This window comes from Dendrobates tinctorius, unplaced genomic scaffold (assembly GCF_039654945.1).
Source record: "Dendrobates tinctorius isolate UK_male_01 unplaced genomic scaffold, ASM3965494v1 ptg000108l, whole genome shotgun sequence".
Classification (NCBI taxonomy): Eukaryota; Metazoa; Chordata; class Amphibia; order Anura; family Dendrobatidae; genus Dendrobates; species Dendrobates tinctorius.
The window spans coordinates 10,902,724-10,924,424 of record NW_027361776.1 but is presented as its reverse complement, the minus strand read 5'-3'; the positions used below and the strand labels follow the sequence as shown (position 1 = coordinate 10,924,424).

Here is a 21,701-nt window from a genome sequence, read left to right as displayed (position 1 = left end):
AAACAATGTGAGGCATCTATTGACAGAGAGCCCACTCTCCTTAACTCACACTGGTATCTCCCTTTTTCATTTAAAATATGAAGATCCTCATGCAGATCTGTGTGCAACCCATGCACATATTACAAAAAAAAATGTGGATTCATCTTGAATAAGATTTCAGATTACAGATATCATGGTATAATTTTATTCATCTTTCTGTGACCTACATAAGCATATAGACATCTTATTCGGGCTGATCCTACAGGAGGATTCCCTTTAATGAATCATGGTCATGTTTAGAGCTATTGATTGCTACTCCATGGAATGTATACATTACAATTTGTCCAGCCTCTTGTTTATTGATTCAGCTCCTTTGATATATGTATTTGCAATACATTTGTGATTGCAATATTGAACTTTTCAAATACACAGCTATCTGGGAAGTCTGGACCTTGATATAATTATACATGTACTGTTTTACCTCCTGCTATTTGTGTCGCCATCCACTGGGTAACTCTTTTTTTTTCATGTGTGCTATATGTAATTCCTGGAGCTTAATAAAGAAAAAATGTTGTATTTTTCCACATTCTTGCTCCATTTGCACTTTCTCTTTGTCGGATCTGTAGTTATTTTGTATAGTGAGGCACAGTTACTTCCCATGCCTAGTAGATTAAACACACATTATTAAAAAAATTGTAGTTTTGCTCATTCTATGCACTAAGATCATTTCAAAGTTGTAGGTGAAGCAAGGTAGCAAAATGTTTTATTTCTTTTGTCTCTGCACGTGTATATTAAAATAAGTCTCAGAGATTTGTGGATAATTCCTCGACTGTATAATGCATATACAGTAAAATTAAATCAACATATTTATTCAGCATGATTACAATATAAAATAAAAAAAATGTGAAATTAATGAAAATTAGATGAATTTGTCCCTGGTAAAAGCAATTGTAGACAACATTTGAAGATTTTTCTTTAATTTACCAGAAAATACAGACAATGCAGAGGATAATCTGTGCTAAGTTAGATGCGACAAGAGCTTTTGAAAGCAAAAGACAGGCCCTTTTTATTTCAGGTGCACAAATTTTTTTGACTTGCGATGACTTAATTGAGTGGATTATCATTCTGTATTAGTATCCATGTGCTTCTGTGAAGCTCAGTAATTTTATTTCAGAATTTACCGTGAAGAGTGGGTGATCCCCTGTCTCCCCTCCTATTTACATTAAGTTTTGCAATTGGTTCAACATTTCATTGAAATACCGGGCTTCCAATATGCAAACCATAGTTAGAAAATAATGATGTATGTGATTGACATGCTAATTTTTTTAAGATATGGAAGGATCCTTGAAAATATCAACGTAATTTTTAATGTATCTGGTAGATTATGAGGAAATACTATAAATAAAGACAAATCTGCACTGCTCTTTTTAGATTCATTGGTCCACTGACAGTTTTTTTTGGTCTCAAGTGCCAGCTTTAGGTATTTGAGGAATGTTCCTAAATGATGTCACTTGTGGAGGGTTTCCACAGTTTAGGCACATCAGGGGCTCTGCAAACGCAGCATGATGCCTGCAGACCATTCCATCAAAGTCTGCATTCCAAAACGTCACTATTTCCCTTCTGAGCCCCAACGCGTGCCCAAACAGTAGTTTTCGCCCACATATGGGGTACCATCATACTCAGGACAAATTGAACAACAACTTTAGGGGTCCAATTTCTCATGCTATCCTTGTTAAAATAAAAAAATTGGGGGCTAAAAATCATTTTTGTGGAAAAAAATGATTTTTTATTTTCATGGCTCTACATTATAAACTTTAGTGAAACACTTGGGGGTCTAAAGTGCTCAGCACACATCTAGATAAGTTCAAACATGGGGTCACTTTTGGGGGGGTTTCCACTATATAGGCACACTAGGGCTCTCCAAACACGACATGGCATCTGAGCTCAATTCCAGCCAATTCTGCATTGAAAAAGTTAAACGGCGCTCCTTCCCTTCCGAGCTGTGCCATGTATCCAAACAGTAGTTTACCCCCACATATGGGTATCAGCATACTCAGGACAAATTGCACAACAACTTTAGGGGGTCTAGTCTCTCCTGATACCCTTGGGAAAATAAAAATATGTGGGTAAAAAAATCATGTTAGGGGAAGAAATATGATTGTTTTTACTTTCACGGCTCTATGTTATAAAATTTTGTGAAGCACTTTGGGGTTCAAAGTGCTCACCACACATATAGATAATCACAAAACTCAAGATAAAAAGCGGAGGGCACCGCTGTTACCGTGTGACTTCAAATGATGTGCAGCATACAGAAGCCCAGCAGCTGGGAATCTCGGGTGCCAGACCTGGAAACAGTCAATCCTGGGAATCCATGCAAAGAGAAAAGGTTGCACTCATCGAGATCGAAGTTTCACTGATTTATTGACATATCATGAACATGTCAAGTCGGGGGAGTGACAGACATAAGGAGTGCAAGAAAGGCTGACAATGGTCGTTTCGCGCTGCTCGAGCGCTTCAACGGGACCCGTTGAAGCGCTCGAGCAGCGCGAAATGGCTGTTGTCAGCCTTTCTTGCACTCCTTATGTCACTCCCCCAACTTGACATGTTCATGATATGTCAATAAATCAGTGAAACTTCGATCTCGATGAGTGCGACCGTTTCTCTTTGCATGGATACACATATAGATAAGTTCTCTGGGGGGTCTAGATTCCAAAATGGTGTCACTTGTGTGGGGGTTTCCACTGTTTAGGCACACCGGGGGTCTCCAAATGCGATATGGCGTCCAATCTCAATTCCAGGCAATTCTGCATTGAAAAGGTCAAACGGCCCTCCTTCTCTTCCGAGCTCTACCGTGCACCCATTCAGTGGTTTACCTCTACATATGGGGTATCGGCGTATTCAGGAGAAATTGCACAACAAATTTTGTGGTTCATTTTCACTTGTTAAATTAAAAAAATTGGTTCTGATGTAAAATGTTTGTGAAAAAAATTTAAATGTTCATTTTTTCCTTCCACATTGCTTCTGTTTCTGTGAAGCACGTAAAGGGTTAATTAAATTCCTGAATGTGGTTTTGTGCACCCTGAGGGGTGAAGTTTTCAGAATGGTGTCACTTTTGGGTATTTTCTGTCATATTGTCTCCCCAAACTCACTTCAAATGTGAGGTGGTCCCTAAAAAATGGTTTTGTAAATTTTGTTGGAAAATGAGAAATCGCTGGTCAACTTTTAACCCTTATAACTTCCTAACAAAAAAATACTTTTCAAAAATTATGCTGATGTAAAGTAGACATATGTGCAATGTTATTTATTAACTATGCTGTGTGATATGACTCTCTGATTTAAGGGCATAAAAATTAAAAATTTGACAAATAAATGCATGTCATATAAAAGTAATTTTACTACTATCATAAAGTATAATATGTCACAAGAAAACACTCTCAGAATCAGTGGGATCCATTGAAGCGTTCTACAGTTATGACCTCTTAAATTGACACTGGTCAGAATTGAAAAAAATTGGTCCAGTCACGAAGGCAAAAATATGCTCTGGCGCGAAAGGGTTATCTAACATGTCATGAGTGTTTCAAATCTGCAGCATGTCAATTTCACTTGCAGGTACACTGAGTGTTCTGTGCAGAATTCCCCTACAGACTTGCGTCAGGTGCGGTAATTCTGAAGATAAAAAACACATATGCATTTTTAGTGCATTTCCAAGGTGGAAGCACATCAAAAATGCATGTTGTCCACACCTACATAGATTAATAAAGTTTTGTCAAAGAAAAAAGACAGGAAGTATCAAAAACAATGCAGCTTTATGCTTTATTTAAAACAAGACACAACAACCAGTGGCAAAAACCGCAGCATCAAGAAAATATAACAATGCATGTTAAAAACCCACGCACAAAAACCGAATAAAAATGGAAGTAACCGAATTTAAACAGTAGATTCAAAAATGGTGCGGAAATTGTGCAACATCAAAAATGCACCAAAAGCTTATCATTGAAACGTAGCCTTATGAAACAGTAAAGCACAAGGAGGTTAAGATCTGTCCTCGACTCCTCAGACTATAGATATACGAGGCTAGTGAAACAGATAAATTGCTTGAGGGATTGGACAATAAAACCACTTTGTGGTAACAAATGTAATTTCTCAAATTCTATTTAATAATAAGAATATTTAGCATCTTTTAAAATAATTAAAAATACAGAATAATAAATTACAGCTCTTTGAAAACGCATTGTATGGAGAGCATGAGAAACCTTTTTGGTATTGCAAATTTTAGTACTGTCTCACTAGTCGGAGAAAAAGTCTGGTTGAAAGCAATTGGAATTTGGTAAGATTTGAATTTTGGGAGAGGGACAGTTTGAGATGTATGCCACAACTCAAAACATCTCCAATCCTTTCATGAACTGTGTTTAACCACATTTTCCATCAGCACAGAGCAATCAGTGATAGATCATTCTGTGCTCTTGGAATACCTTTGCTCTCAGCAGCACATGTCCTTTTTACCCAAGATAATGCATTGCCAAGAAAAATGAGCAAGCTTAAAAAGCTTTACACCCTATGATTGAGCATTTTGCTTGTTTATAGGTTGACTGGCAGTCTGTTTAAAAAGGCAGATTATCAGGAATAGAGCATTCTTAGGAAGATCATACAGGGTGAATGACATTTCAGGCTACTTTTACATTTACGTTAGGGATTTCTATGTGTCTTTTCTGATTTAGGAACAGATAAGTTGGATTAAAGGAATTGTTCCCTTTCAGAAAACTTGCATCTCTTATGACAGTTTGGTATAAAATAACAAATGGCTCTGTACTCACCGTTCCTGGGTCCACTGGCGACGGTGCAACTCTCCTGCTCCCAGTATCTGACATTGTCTTACTTCCCTTTGATGGAGCAGGAGCCTACTAGTGATCTCAGAGGTTCTGAGTGAGGCATTCTGTCTACACTATCAGAGTCACTGAGCTCACTGATTGACTGCCACGCTGTCCACATGACATCAGTGTCACATCCAATGACAAAGAATGGGAGCAGCCATGAAGACTTTGTAGGTGGTTCTGTCGAAGGTGAGTACAGCACAGTTTTTTTTATACTAAACTGCTCCTAGGAATGAAAAGTAACTGAATGGATACAACCTCTTTAACAGAAATGGATCTGCTGAATTATAATGCATAAGAAGGCAGATAGGTCCCATTGATTGTCATGGAGAATGAATAATTTCTTTAGAATGAAGAAAAATGCCATGCATGCAATTCTATTCATTCTAAAAACTGACATATAGTGGAATGTTGATGGACCCCATAAAAACCAATGGGGCTCATTTGCTTCCATATGTGGCAGATCTGTTTAAAACATCCCTTTTGGGACTGGCTAATTTTTCTTTTTCTTCTTTTTGTTTTCTTTTTTCCTTCTCCTCTTCCAAGATCCATTATATTTTTATTATTCTGTTAATATACAGTAGTCATATGAGGATTTAATTTTTGTAGTTGCAGTAGCTGTAATTAAATTGTGGAAAAACACAACATCACCATTTTTGTGCAGTAAAAATGAACTGGCAGGAGGATTCTCCAGGTTATTACAATTACAGTGACACAAAACTTGTATAGTATTTTTAATATTTTAGTGATAAAAATTGGTTTATTTTACCATTTTCTGAGATGCGTAACTTTTTAAATGTTTTTCTGTTAATGGAGCTCTCTGAGGGCTTACTTTGAGGATACATTTTTTTTTGTGCTCCAAGCTGACTTTTTTATTGATGCTTGTTGGAGTGCATACGACATATTGATTGCTTTGTATTGCTGTTTAGATTTAATAAACCAGCATTAGAAATGAATGGATGTACAAAAGATTGATTTTGAGTCAAACCTCCGAAATTTGTGGTTTCACATGAATGCAAAAATATTGATATTTAAGTAGCAGTTGTAAAAAAAGTTTCCCTGCACCAATTCTTACCCTGCTGAATCGTCAGGGAGCCCATTTTGCCACATGAGTCTCCCATAATGCCCTGCAGGTATCACATCAAGTGGATTATTATACCTTGTGCAGTGGTGGTTGGTAACTGTGTAATCTCAGATCAGCAGTTCAGACTGGAGCACAGTAATTACAGTAGAATTGTTTTCCATGTTCAGTGTCAATGGATAAGTCTTTTTCTCTTTTCCGTAGTGTGTAAGGTCTTATGCTCAGCGGGGTCCTCTCTCTATCTCTGCTGCAGAGTGTAGGCTGCTATGGCCAGTGAGGTCCTCTTTCTTGTAGAGTATTAGATCTTTTGGTTATTATGGGCCTGTCTTTCTCTCACCTGTAAGGTGTAAGCACTTATGGTCAGATACAGTTGTGGCCAAAAGTATTGACACCCCTGCAATTCTGTCAGATAATACTCAGTTTCTTCCTGAAAATGATTGCAAGCACAAATTCTTTGGTATTATTATCTTCATTTAAATTGTCTTAACTGAAAAAGCACAAAAGAGAATGAAGCAAAAAGCAAAACATTGATCATTTCACACAAAACTCCAAAAATGGGCCAGACAAAAGTGTTGGTACCCTCAGCCTAATACTTGGTTGCACAACCTTTAGCCAAAATAACTGCGACCAACCGCTTCCGGTAACCATCAATGAGTTTCTTACAATGCTCTGCTGGAATTTTAGACAATTCTTCTTTGGCAAACTGCTCCAGGTCCCTGATATTAGAAGGGTGCCTTCTCTAAACTGCAATTTTTAGATCTCTCCACAGGTGTTCTATGGGATTCAGGTCTGGACTCATTGCTGGCCACCTTAGAAGTCTCCAGTGCTTTCTCTCAAACCATTTTCTAGTGCTTTTTGAAGTGTGTTTTGGGTCATTGTCCTGCTGGAAGACTCATGACCTCTGAGGGAGACCCAGCTTTCTCACACTGGGCACTACATTATGCTGGAAAATTTGTTGATAGTCTTCAGACTTCATAATGCCATGCACACGGTCAAGCAGTCCAGTGCCAGAGGCAACAAAGCAACCCCAAAACATCAGGGAACCTCCGCCATGTTTGGCTGTAGGGACCGTCTTTTTTTCTTTGAATGCCTCTTTTTTTCTCCTGTAAACTCTATGTTGATGCCTTTGCCCTAAAAGCTCTACTTTTGTCTCATCTGACCAGAGAACATTCTTCCAAAACGTTTTAGGCTTTTTCAGGTAAGTTTTGGCAAACTCCAGCCTGGCTTTTTTATGTCTCGGGGTAAGAAGTGGGGTCTTCCTGGGTCTCCTACCATACATTCCCTTTTCATTCAGATGCCGATGGATAGTACGGGTTGACACTGTTGTACCCTCAGACTGCAGGGCAGCTTGAACTTGTTTGGATGTTAGTCGAGGTTCTTTATCCAACATCCGCACAATCTTGCCTTGAAATCTCTTGTCAATTTTTCATTTCCGTCCACATCTAGGGAGGTTAGCCACAGTGCCATGGGCTTTAAACTTCTTGATGACACTGCGCACGATAGACACAGGAACATTCAGGTCTTTGGAGATGGACTTGTAGCCTTGAGATTGCTCATGCTTCCTCACATTTTGGTTTCTCAAGTCCTCAGACAGTTCTTTGGTCTTCTTTGTTTTCTCCATGCTCAATGTGGTACACACAAGGACACAGGACAGAGGTTGAGTCAACTTTAATACATGTCAACTGGCTGCAAGTGTGATTTAGTTATTGCCAACACCTGTTAGGTGCCACAGGTAAGTTACAGGTGCTGTTAATTACACAAATTAGAGAAGCATCACATGATTTTTCGAACAGTGCCAATACTTTTGTCCACCCTCTTTTTAATGTTTGGTGTGGAATAATATCCAATTTGGCTTTAGGACAATTCTTTTTGTGTTTTTTCATTTAAGACAAATTAAATGAAGATAATAATACCAAAGAATTTGTGTTTGCAATCATTTTCAGGGAGAAACTGAGTATTATCTGACAGAATTGCAGGGGTGTCAATACTTTTGGCCACAACTGTAGATCCCCTGTCTCTCTCTCTTTCTCTCTCAAGTTTAAAGTGTAAGCTTTAGCCCATTTACCAGGTCCTCCCATGTAGTTATGTGCTGATTCTTGACCATTCTCAGAATCATCCTTACCTCACGAGGCGAGATCCTGCATGGAGCCCCAGACCGAGGAAGATTGACAATCATTTTGTGTTTCTTCCATTTTCTAATAATTGTGTTAACAGTTGTCTTCTCATCAAATCACTTGCCTATTGTCCTGTAGCTCATCCCAGCCTTGTGCAGGTCTACAATTTTTTCCCAGATATCCTTAGACAGCTCTTTGGTCTTGGCAATGGTCCAGATGTTGGAGTTGATTGATTGATTGTGAGGACAGGTGTCTTTCATACAGGTAATGAGTTCAAACAGGTTCAATTAATACAGGTAAGGAGTGCAGAGTAGGAGGGCCTCTTAAAGAAAAACTAACAGGTCTGAGAGAGCAAGAATTCTTACTGGTTGGTAGGTGATCAAAAACATATTTCATGCAATAAAATGCAATTTAAAAATAATAGAATGTGATTTTATGTGATTTTCTTTTTTTTACTTTAGATTCTGTCTCTCACAGTTCAAGTGTACCTACAATTAAAATTAAAGACCTCTCTATTCTTTGTAGGTGGAATAACTTCTAAAATCGGCAATGTGTCAAATACTGTTTTTCCCCCACTATATGTTAAAATTGAATATGGGTAAACAGTGGTTGTGAATGGAGCAGCACAATAGGGTAAAACCCTAATATAAGAGACAGTAAAAACAAAAGGTTTGCTCATCTTTGGTGGTTGTGTGAAGACACAAGGTTTAGATAGCTGGCTACCACTGCCCTGTGACTGGGAGAAGGATTCGCTAGATGAAAATTACCAAAACAAGATAAAAACATACTTAAAAATTGACTGCGCTGCTGGAAAGAAGTCTCTTGCTGCGATTTTTTAAGAAGGTTCTTTATTGTCCACTAGATGTATCCTTGCCGTATTGGCATCTTTATCAATTGCAGCAGCACAGACAATTTTTAAATGTGTTTTCATCATATTTTGGTAAAAAATGAATGAGTCACTTGCTCTTAACTTCTAAAATATCATAGCATTTGTGATTAATGAAATTCAAAGTGCATTAGGCTCAGTTCCCACTATGAGTATTAGGTGCGCCCTCATGTTTAAGTAAAACTGCTTTGTTGTGGATGCGTACTGTTAGCTTAGATAAAAGTTTATTTATAAGCTCATATGTGAATAACATGCATTTTTACAGCAATTTCTCTGCTGAAACATGCTAAAAATGCATATGCCGCTTTTATCTATGGATTTTCTGCAGTCTATGGGGAAAATTCAACAATAAAATACATATTTAACTCAAGAGAAGTTAACATGCTTCTAATTTCAATATCATACCTTTCGTCCTAGGTTTCTATAGGGTAAGAAAGAGCACAGTAGACATTTTTATATATATATATATATATATATATATATATATATATATATTGAAAACACTTGCTGAAACTGTAATACGCTGTTCTTTTGCATATGGAAATCTGCAATAGAAAAAAACGCAACAACTTCTCATCATGGGAACTTCGCATTATGCTGGGACCAGACCATCCTTTATTGAACCCTCTTGAACCCTTGATAGATATTTTGAACAGCGTAAAAGTGTATCTAACAATATAAACTGCATGCAATACTAAAACAATCTCTGAGACTTTTGTAGATATTTTTTGTTAAAAATTAGGGATGAGTGAATAGCTTTGGATAAGTCCTTATCCCAATAGCTATAGCATTTACCGAAAGGCTGCATTGGGAACCCGGATACCTGGAGTGCGCCCCATAATCAGCTGTTCTGCTCCGCAACTGCATGTGTTGCTGCTGTGTCCCAGTCACAACACATGCATGGAGAGCCTGTGTTTTGTGACTGTCGCACAGCTGAGACACATGCAGCTGTAGAGCAGAACAGGTAATCATCGCGAGCGCTCCAGGTATCCGGGTTCCCAATGCAGCTATTTGGGAAGCGCTATAGCTATTCGGATAAGGACTTATCCAAAGCTATTCACTCATCCCTATTAAAAATCCTTTACAACCCTTTTTTTAATTATGTTAAGTTGAGCATTTCATAAGACCAGCTACAGAAAACACATTGTGTTTGAGCAAATCACATGTAATAGGACAACAACAGTGTATGGAATTAAGCAGGTTTAATAGTTAGAAATTAAATTTAAATTTATTTCAAAAGAATTAAATGTGTTAAATAAATAATCTTTTTTACTGCGTTGCACACTGTAATTTAAAATGCTTGGGTTAAAAATCTGATAATCCTGGAAAAAATCAGTCTATGCTGCCTTCCTTGTACATAGAAAACATTGGGCATGCTAGATGTTTGATTATTACCGGCATATCTCCATCTTACTTCAATTAGTAAATTGAAAATTTATAAAAGGGCACATTACAATTCCTTGTGGAAAAACTGATTCTATTGCTATCAAACCAGAGAATTTGCGTTCATATGACATTTGTTTTTGCACATCTACTAAGACATGATTTTTGTTATTCCTGTGCTGTATATAAACAGAATATTATCTTGTCTTTCTACAGAGCAGATAATAGTATTTATGGTTTCTATTTCCAATTTTCGGTAAAAGTATTTTCTATCTTTTTTCTACAGATACTTGGAATTGCTTGTAAAAGAAGTTTCTTCAGAAATTGCTATTCCTACAAAAGGGTTAATGAACTCGCTTGCTGGAATTCACTAGGGTGGACACCAGTGCTGGATATTCAGTAAGAATTTCAAAATTTTCTTTATGGCTCTTTTTGCAATGCTTACTGTATTTACTTTATTTTTCCACTGTGATAATGCTGTGGATTTTGACTACTGCAATTTGTATTTGTGCATCAAGTCATGGCTTATAAATTTGTAGGAAAATGCTTGAATTGATATTGACATGTGAGTTGTAGTGTGGTTGACAATAGAGATGAGCGTGTTGATCCATGAAGGATTGTCTTAAAGTTGAATTTTCTCAAAATAGCAGGTCCATGTTAATTCAAACAGTTTGTGATCCGATTTGTGAACATTGGAAACAAAATGCTTAATGCCGTTTCACACACTGCTGAAGCCTCAGAAAGCAGGCTAATGACTTCAGTTATGGCAGAGCGGGCCTCCCCAAAATGCATTGCAATTATCACATCACATGATTTAGCTCAGCCAATCAGCTAGTATGAAATATGAGGGCCAGCCAAGCAGCCACATTTTATGGAGGTCAGAGCACAAAGCTCATTTCACATAGGGATAAACACCTGCAATTATTTTGATGTACTAGTGGTAGTCTTAGTGTACAATCAGTCAGTTGTATTACTCAGTCTACTATCGTATTACAATCTTTGTAATGGCCATCAGCTCTCCTGACCTGAGCATGACAGCATGTATTTTTATGCAGCTGTCAAGCTCAGGTCAGGAGACCAGACGGCCAGTCCGAGATTTGCAATGTGATTCTCGTGCGAGTAATATGGCAGTCTGACTGCTCTCTTAGCCTGTGAATAACAATTCAAGGATTCACCTAATATAGGGAGGTGCTGTACCTGCATAGTCTTTGTGACTGTGAATCAATTGATTTGTGATATAATGCATATAACACAGCACCTCAACCACAGCATTGTTTTTTTACTTTTTACCTTTTTACACATTGGACAGAAGGAAGTTTAATATCTTGCTGTCCTAATTTTGCAAATAAACAAAAATCATGGCACATGTTTTTGCAAAGCTGGCAAATTTGAATTTCCAACAATTCACTCCTCTCTTGTTGGCAGTTATTCACATTATGGATTTATTATTCATGTTTTGCTTCAATTTCCTTAGCACAGTGCTAGGGAAAGCAATTAAAAGGAAATTCCCTTCTCCAAGATCCTATTACAATATCCAGTAGGAATAATAATAATAATAATATTAGCAAATACCCCCAATTAGAAAAGTAACATAGTAACATAGTTAGTAAGGCCGAAAAAAGACATTAGTCCATCCAGTTCAGCCTAAAAAATTCTGTCAGAATAAATCCCCAGATCTACGTCCTTCTAAAGAACCTAACAATAACTGTAAGATACAATATTGTTATGCTCCAGGAAGACATCCAGGCCTCTCTTGAACCCTTCGACTGAGTTCGCCATCACCACCTCCTCAGGCAGGGAATTCCAGATTCTCACTGCCCTAACAGTAAAGAATCCTCTTCTATGTTGGTGGAAAAACCTTTTCTCCTCCAGACGCAGAGAATGCCCCCTTGTGACCGTCACCTTCCTTGGTATAAACAGATCCTCGGATAGATATTTGTATTGTCCCCTTATATACTTATACATGCTTATTAGATCGCCCCTCAGTCTTCTTTTTTCTAGACTAAATATTCCTAATTTTGCTAATCTCTCTGGGTATTGTAGTTCCCCCATCCCTTTTATTAATTTTTTTGCCCTCCTTTGTACCCGCTCTAGTTCCATTATATCCTTCCTGAGCACCGGTGCCCAAAACTGTACACAGTACTCCATGTGCGGTCTAACCAGAGATTTGTACAGAGGCAGTATAATGCTCTCATCATGTGCATCCAGACCTCTTTTAATGCACCGCATGATCCTGTTTGCCTTGGCAGCCGCTGCCTGGCACTGGCTGCTCCAGATAAGTTTATCATTAACTAGGATCCCCAAGTCCTTCTCCATGTCAGATTTACCCAGTGGTTTACCGTTCAGTGTGTAATGGTGATTTTGATTCCTTCTTCCCATGTGTATAACCTTACATTTATCATTCTTAAACTGCATCTGCCACCTTTCGGCCAAAGTTCCCAACTTTTCCAGATCCATCTGTAGCAGAATACTATCTTCTCTTGTACTATAGCACTATAGTTCTGAAATTTCGCTGTCACTTACCCAGGAATAGGGCATTGCAGTAGCTTAGGTAATGCAACCACTGGGAATTAGCTAACTAACAGTCACTATATCTGGTCATAACTAGTGATGATCAAGCACTAAAATGTCAGAGTGATCGGTATTCAAATGAAGCAGGTTGGGCTCTTGGATGGGCTCGACTCGAGTAATGAGTATAATGAGTATAATGGAAGTCAAAGGGAAACTCAAACATTTTTACGGAGGACCCTAACAGGAGGGCTGGGGAGGCAGGAAAGTTTTTGAAATGGATGGAAACTGCACTCAAATGGAGTGGGAACAGCATTAGGGAAGACGCCTGGATGCACCTCTGACTCTAAGGTCGCTGCCGGGAACAATGTTGTCAGAATAGTACACAAATTTTACGGACTCACAATAAAACATAAAAAGCTGAAGATAAAATGGATTTTACAGGAAAATAACATTAGGAAACATACATTCTTTCTTTTATCAGATATAGTCCATTTATAGAAAAGCTGGCACTTCATACCATAATATACAAACACAAACACGGATTTACATAACCATAGCCGATGAAGTGAACCAGAAGGTGAAATATAAAATCAATTTTTATCTAACATATTAATAAAATCATGCATAGAAAAAAATATAAGAAAGCAGAGTGCTCAGAGGGGGGAAATGTTTGTCATCAATAACATATAGAAGATGGAGTTATTGTAAAGGTTTACAAATACCCTGTACAAGACTAAATAAAATTTCCTGTCCATTAGTTTGGATCAAGAGTAATTGTACTTAATTAGATATAAAAGAGTCTATGTTGAGGAAAAATCCTCAATGATTTTCTTGCATAATACATTAGAATAATATAAGGATATAAATTCTAAATGACTCTATAAGATATAAGATATAAGGGAGCAAGGGTAGAACAAGAAACCATAGCAATCATAAGGACCATATAGGTATCGAGTACCTTAGTCAGGAACAGGAGCACAGGTATGATGGATGGCACTTCTCCATCACCGCAATGCACATTTTGCCTTTGCTTCTTCTGGGGACGTATCTGGGACAGGGGTGGAGTGATTTTTTGTGTCCCCCGGCACCAATCATAGGAGTTCTTTCAAGAGGAGGTGGAATGGGTAATGTAATTCCCTCCAGAGATATTAGTCGGCACATGCGTCTTCCTGCGCCACCGTAATCAATGTCACTTTCGGTGACACGCTCCCTAGAACACACTATCCAGAGGAAATGGGTGACATAAGCAATACAGAAGCCGGGGATTCACTCACACAGCCCATTACCCATTCCCCCTGTTCTTGAAAGAACTTTTGGTGCCAGGGGACATAAAACATATACTGTCTTGCATAATGACTTGTATATAAGTCAAAATTAAAAAAGAGAAGTAAAAGCAAAAATGCCTCCTTTTCCACACATTAATAGCTGAGCCATCTCTTACCGTATTTGCCCTTTGCCTATGACTACAGTAGATGACATTGTAAAGTGGAAAATAAAATTACACCCACCGGTAGTCTCTGGCAAATGAAATTTTTACATTGTACTATCTGGGCATGTGATCTGTGACATGATCAGACATATCCTATTTAATTTGTGAAGGAGGGACTCTGAAACTCACAAAGTCTATATGGACAATGCAAGAACTGCTAAAAATTGGAAGAAAGAGGGACTGCAATACACCTTGTATTAGACATAAACGAGGGCCTCATACATGTTTGGTTAAAATTATTAGGTAGTGGAACTCCTAGACTCATAAAGCCTATGCACTAAGTGCTAGTGCTGCCAAAAATTAAGAGGGACTGCTATACACCCTGAAGACATGTAGAAGATGGCTTCAGAAAATGTTTTTGTTTTTTTTAAGGAGTGGGACTCTTACACTGGTAAAGCCTATGCACCAAGTGCAACGGCTGGAAAACATTTACCCCAAGGGGTATACATATGCACTACTCACAAGAAGTTAGGGATATTTGGATTGTGTGCAAAATTTCAGGATGAACCTAAAATGCACTATAACCTTTTCAGTTGTGACTTTCTCTAAACTTTTGAATGCACATGCCCAACTGTTCAATGTTTCAGTACTTTCTGCACAATGTGCTGTTCTCTAACAAAGAGCTTAATGGCAACATTCACAACCATATCCCTGAGGAAGGTGCCAGGAAGGGCGCCGAAACGCGTAGGAGATAATAAAGGAGTACACTGCTACAACATCTTGTATCCCAGGTGATTTGTGAATCTCGGCAGCGCGGACTGCAACACACCCTGCTTCCCACAACTTTCTGAACATTCACAACCAGGCCTTTGATCCAAGATTCGCCCAATATATTTTGAGGTTCAATTATAACTTATATTTAAACAGACCTCCACATCATTCTGTTCACATTTTGACATCATGAGACCAAAATGACACCTAACAATTGATCAACAGTACCTCGCCATTGCGAAGCTTCAGTCAGGATGTTCTTAGATAGAAGTGACCACTGAGTTTGGAGTGTCATCAGCAGGTTGCAACAGAGATACAGAGAGGCTGGAAGAGTCACAGAAAGGCAGAGAAGTGGAAGTTCCTTGGCCATATCCAACACTGATGACCTCTTCATTGTGAACAATGCCCTTCAAAACCGGATTATGAATGCCACACAACTCCAATCACATTTAAATCAGCGTGGTCGATGACCTTCAAGGGAACCTAACGCCACTATCATTTTTCAGGGTGCCTCTACGCTGAATGGAGGACCACTTCACTGATGAATGTTGATTCAGGCTGACCAGAAATGATGGCCATCAGTGATGTTGGAGACATCAAGGAGAGTGTAATGAATGGAAGCGGAGGCACAGATGATGAAGTTCACATTTGTCTTTTATTTTTTGAATGGAACCTCGGAACCACGGTCCAAGGGGCTCTGAAGGGGGCGTGACTAGTGAGTCCCAGGTATCCGTAGTAAGATCCCTCGAACAGGACTAGAGTGGAATACCTGGGAGACACAGGTGCTACCTCCAGTTAGACCCAGGACACGTGGCAGCTGTCCCAGTGGGACAAACGGGTAAACAGATATTACAGATAAGGTCGAGCTGACCAATGGACATTGGGTATACGAGATGAAGCTGGCACTGGCGAAGATCGTCAGGTTCTGGGTAGTTAGGAGGAAGCTGACTCCAGAAACTTTAGCTTTGTCCAGGTGTTCAGAAGGCGGAATGGCGGAACAGGATTTAACTTGAGACTAACAGCACAGATGTCATCTATGATAGTCGAACAACAGGTCACTGATATTCTGCGGAAACAGTGTAAGAAGAGTGCAAAACGGAATGCTATAACAGAGCAGGCAGAGCAGCGACAGAACCGGGATTATCAAGAGTAGATACTTGTTGCTCTGGCACCCTCCCTATGGCAGAGGGGCCAGAAATAGTAGTAAGTGCGCTGCCATTGGTTAATTGACATTTTGAAAAAAGCGTGCTGTCTCTTTAAGAGACCGGAGGTAAGTGTGCACGCATCCTAAGCACTCTCCCTGGAGGCTTACTGGCAACACGCCAAGAAGCAGAGGAGAGAGAAGCAGCAACAGAATACTGAGGGAGAGACATAGAGCGAGGGTCCTGACAGGGACCTCGCAGAGGTACAGGGGCAGCCTCGGGAGCAGGAGCGGGTGGGGGCCCAGAACTGGGAGCAGAGCCAGAACCGGGTGCAGTGCCAGAATGGGTGTAACAGAGAAAACTATGCATCAGACACAGTTGTACCCAGACGACCATTTGATGGTAGTGATGTTACAATGTGGGCATGTGTGTCTAATCAATACAGAACTGTCCTTCACTTTGTGAATGGTACAGTGTCAAGCCCCTACTATTTGATTAACATCATTAATCCAGTTATTGTGTCTTTGCACGAACAACACAAGCCTAATTTCATCTTATGAATTAGAATGCTCTAACTCATTGAGTTTGCATCGACCGGCTTCTGGAGACTGGGGTACCTCAAATGTTTGTGGGATGTCAAACAGGCGTGAAACATGTGGGGCAGGGACTCGAGTAACAAGGGTTTCCGAGCACCCTGATGTTCGATTGCATATTGAACAGTGGAGAGCACGCTCACTCATCACTAACCGTAATCATGGATAGCTAAGCTAATGCAAAGCCCTGCATATAGCGAATCCGAAGAACTATGCTACATTTCTAATTGGAAGCAATTATTATTATTATTATTATTATTATTATTACACCTACTACATATTGCGATAGGATATTGGAGATGGGAATACTCCTTTCAGCCTCACTCAGAAGTCTATGAAACACTGTCTGAATACATATTACAATGCACAGACTAGCTGCGGGAATCCTAACTAGTCTACAGATGTATATAACTCTGCTGAGTTCAGCAATTTTCCATCACCGGTATTTTTAATGCTTAATTTTTTATACTTACCCACCCTCTCTCTGTTTCCTTATGTGTCCTATTAAATTCTTATGGTAGCATTTCATGTACTTTGCACACTTTCTTTTTCCTTTTGTCTTTCTGTCTTCCAAGCTTCCCTTTGAATTTGAACCCCAACCCACTCCTCATTTCTTGAATTTGAACCCCAACCCCTTAGTTTTTGGTCTATAAATACCTCCATGTACCAGTGTGTGTAAACTGTTTACTTTTTTTTCACACTTGATAAAGCAGCTAGAATGGCATTGAAATTTGTAGGGGACAATAAAGAACCTTCCAATGAATATCGCAGCAAGAGACTTCTTTCCAGCAGCGCTGCCAATTTTTAAACTTTTTGTTTTCTGTTTTGGTAATTTCTCTCTGGTGGATCCTTCCACCAGCCACAAGGCGGTGGCAGCTGGCTATCTAAACCTTTATAGCCGTTGTGTCTTCACATAACCATGCAAGTTGGGCAAAACTATTGTTTTTATGGTCTTCTATATTAGGGTTTTACCCCATTGTCAACTTCTCCCTTCACAGTCACTGTTTGTTCACCTTTTACTTAGCTGGGATCATCTCCTTTGGTAGTCTAAACAAGCACAACTCCAATAGCAAAAAATAATCACAGTTTAGAAATTATCACATACTTAAAATCTTGCACATTTTGAACCTTGCTTAAAAGCATGTACTCGCTTAGACAGTATGTATGTGCAGAAATATTCAAATTCAAAGGAAGAAAACACTAATTTAGGTTTACTAAATGTAGGAAGCATCTCACATCTCAAAGTTTATTGGAGAGCATGGGTAAAATTGGTTCTCAGCCCAAGAAATGCCTTAATTGTATTCACTAATGGATTTTCTGTTATGTGACTGTTTTGTATGTTTTATTGTAAAAGTATAAATGATAAAGAATGACAATGAACCCCAAATTGCTTCATGAAAGTATTACACTGTAATGAGATGAATACCACAATTCAGTGTTTGTATCTTATTCATCAAGACAAAACAAGCAAAAATGCTTTAAGTGCTCAGGTTTTGTTAACTCCCTGTATTGTTTCATATAACAAGGATTTTGTACAATGACACCTTTAAGAGATTGTTTTATTCCAAAATGATAAATTGTTTAAAAGAAAAAGTTTAAGGATAGCTCTAATGGAAATCCTGAATTGTTGTCACTACAAAGCTTTCTTAACTGAAGGCAAAGTTCCGACAATGAGAATTTGGTGAGTTTTTGATGCTGCAGACTTTCTACAGCATTTCTGTACCAATTAGCAAAATTAGGTTCCTTGTACTGGGAAAATGAATGGTGCTGTACAAGCGAGTAAAAGGAATAAATATATGTAGCTGTGCCTTGCAGCTCTGTTTAACGCATTCCCGACATGCACCGTACATATACAGCACTGCGGGAGCTGCGTTCAACCAAACCGCAGTATATGTACGGTGCCGCAATCATGCAGGCTCACACTGAGCACCACTGCGATCAGGTGAAAATGTCAGCTCTATGTCAGAGCTGAAACCCTGTAGCAATGGATGGCCATGATCGGTGCAAGCATGGATTTCAGGCAGTTAACCTCGATGCCACTGTCAATAGTGACAGCGACATAATGGAGCATTGCACAGGAAGTGAGCTACCTGTCTCATTCCATCAGCACAACGTGATGTGATCACATTGTGCTGATGGTCTCAATGGTGACCTTCAGCTGCAAGATGACCATGGAGTCATTTAGGGTACTGCAGGGAAGGTGACATGTAAGCACCTGCTTAAAGCAGAAGCTGACACACCTCCTACCCTGCCTGCCAGTTGTACTGCAGTGTAGAAGCATTGCAGATTATGATATCAATGATCTGTCAGTATGAGGATGATATCCCATAGTGGAAAAACGTTAAAAAAAAGGAATTAAAAAGTGTAAAAATATTTACAAAAATCCCCAAATAAACAACAACAAAAAGAAAAAAATATTATTCCAATAAATGCATTTATCTATGTAAAAAAATGTTAAAAAAGTACACATATTCGGTATTGCTATGTTCAGAATGGCCCGCTCTATTAAACTCTCTCACTAGTTTACCCCTTCAGGAAACTCCATAAAAAAAATAAAAAGACAGAAAACTATATTTTATCATCATAATGCCAAATAAAAAGTGCAATAAAAAGCGATCAAAAAGATGAATGTAAATGTAAATAAATATGGTACTCCTGAAAAAGTCTTCTTGTCCTGCACAAAACAAGCCTCTATATAGTTCTGTCAGCAGAAAGATAAAAATGTTATAGCTCTCTGAATAAAGAGATGCAAAAATAATTTTTTCTATAAAATAGTTTTTATTGTGCAAAAGCACCAAAAAGCAAAAAATATATAACTGGTTTATCTCTGTAATCGTACTGACCTAAAGAATAAAACTGATTTATCAATTTTACCACTTGCATAATGGCATAAAAAAAATCCTGAATTGCTGTCACATTACTCTGTCAGACAAAATATGGAAAAATTAAAGCTGTCTATATGTGGGGATGCAAAAACTAGTTTTTGCAAAAAAAGTATCTTTTACTGTGTGACAGTAGCCAAACAAAAACCTAATATAAATCTGGTATCGCCGTAATTGCATTGACACAAAGAATAAAGTTATCTAATCACTAGTGTTGAGCATTCCGATACCGCAAGTATCGGGTATCGGCCGATACTTGCTGTATCGGAATTCCGATACCGACTTCCGATATTTTTTCAATATCGGAATTCGGCATCGGAATCGGAAGTTCAAAGTTGATTGACAGCCTCACATCATCATGATGCGCGGTGTGTGCGCATCATGATGCGCCGTCATTTCGGGCCTTCCGGGGGTCTCTGCCGGCCTGCCGGGGGGCTGTGTGGACTGCCCGGGGTCTGTACCGGCCTGCCGGGGGGCTGTGCCGGCCTGCCGGTGGTCTGTGCACCCTGTGGGGGTCTGTACTGGCCTGCCGGGGGGCTGTGCCGGCCTGCCGGTGGTCTGTGCGCCCTGTGGGGGTCTGTACCGGCCTGCCGGGGGGCTGTGCCGGCCTGCCGGGGGGCTGTGCTGATGTCCGGGGGTCTGTGCAAGCATCGTCCGATGGGACTACAAGTCCCATCTGGCGATGCCTGCTACCATGACAGTGATTGACACATTAGCCAATGATGGGACAGTAGTAGTCCCATCATCCGGCTAATGTGTTAAATGTTAAAAAAAAAAAAAAAAAAATACTACATACATACTACATACATACTACATGCATGCTACATACATACTACATGCTACATACATACTACATATATACTACATGCATGCTACATACATACTACATGCTACATACATACCACATACATACTACATACATGCTACATCCTACATACATACTACATACATACTACATACATACTACATGCATGCTACATACATACTACATACATACTACATACATACTACATGCATGCTACATACATACTACATGCATGCTACATACATACTACATGCTACATACATACCACATACATACTACATACATACTACATACATACTACATATATACTACATGCATGCTACATACATACTACATGCTACATACATACCACATACATACTACATACATGCTACATGCTACATACATACTACATATATACTACATGCATGCTACATACATACTACATATATACTACATGCATGCTACATACATACTGCATGCTACATGCATGCTACATACATACTACATACATACTACATGCTACATACATACCACATATATACTACATACATACAATACATTCATACAATACATACATAGACATACAGTACATATAACATAGAGTAACATACTTACCAATACTTGTCACATTGTTCCCCGAAGCCATTGTCTTTTCCGGAATAAATATTAACATAACAAACCACAAAAATACTCACCCACGATCCAAAGCAGTCCACGAGTGTGTCCCACGACGATCTTGGGTAGAGAACTGCAGCATCAGAAATTCCCACACAGCAATGGCATAAAGTGAGACTAGGGACTTTTTTTTTTTTAAGTGGCGGAGGAATACAGTGCGGAAGGATACCTACCTTCCGTCATTGGATTCCTGCAGCCCGTAGAGAACGGCAGCATCAGCTGATGCTGCAGTTCTCTACCCAAGATCGTCGTGGGACACACTCGTGGACTGCTTCGGATCGTGGGTGAGTATTTTTGTGGTTTGTTATGTTAATATTTATTCCGGAAAAGACAATGGCTTCGGGGAACAATGTGACAAGTATTGGTAAGTATGTTACTCTATGTTATATGTACTGTATGTCTATGTATGTATTGTATGAATGTATTGTATGTAGTATGTATGTAGTATATATGTGGTATGTATGTAGCATGTAGTATGTATGTAGTATGTATGTAGCATGCATGTAGCATGCAGTATGTATGTAGCATGCATGTAGTATATATGTAGTATGTATGTAGCATGCATGTAGTATATATGTAGTATGTATGTAGCATGTA

The 21,701-nt window shown here is 39.0% G+C and overlaps 1 protein-coding gene across 1 annotated transcript in view; it reads left to right on the top strand.

The window, feature by feature from the left end:
* TENM2 (teneurin transmembrane protein 2) overlaps window positions 1–21,701 on the top strand; it is a 6,300,157-nt gene that overhangs the window by 430,590 nt on the left and 5,847,866 nt on the right. Inside the window, exon 5 of the mRNA XM_073589482.1 lies at window positions 10,601–10,713. The gene's annotated coding sequence lies outside the window, so the exon portion shown is untranslated. The remainder of the gene's footprint in view (window positions 1–10,600; window positions 10,714–21,701) is intronic.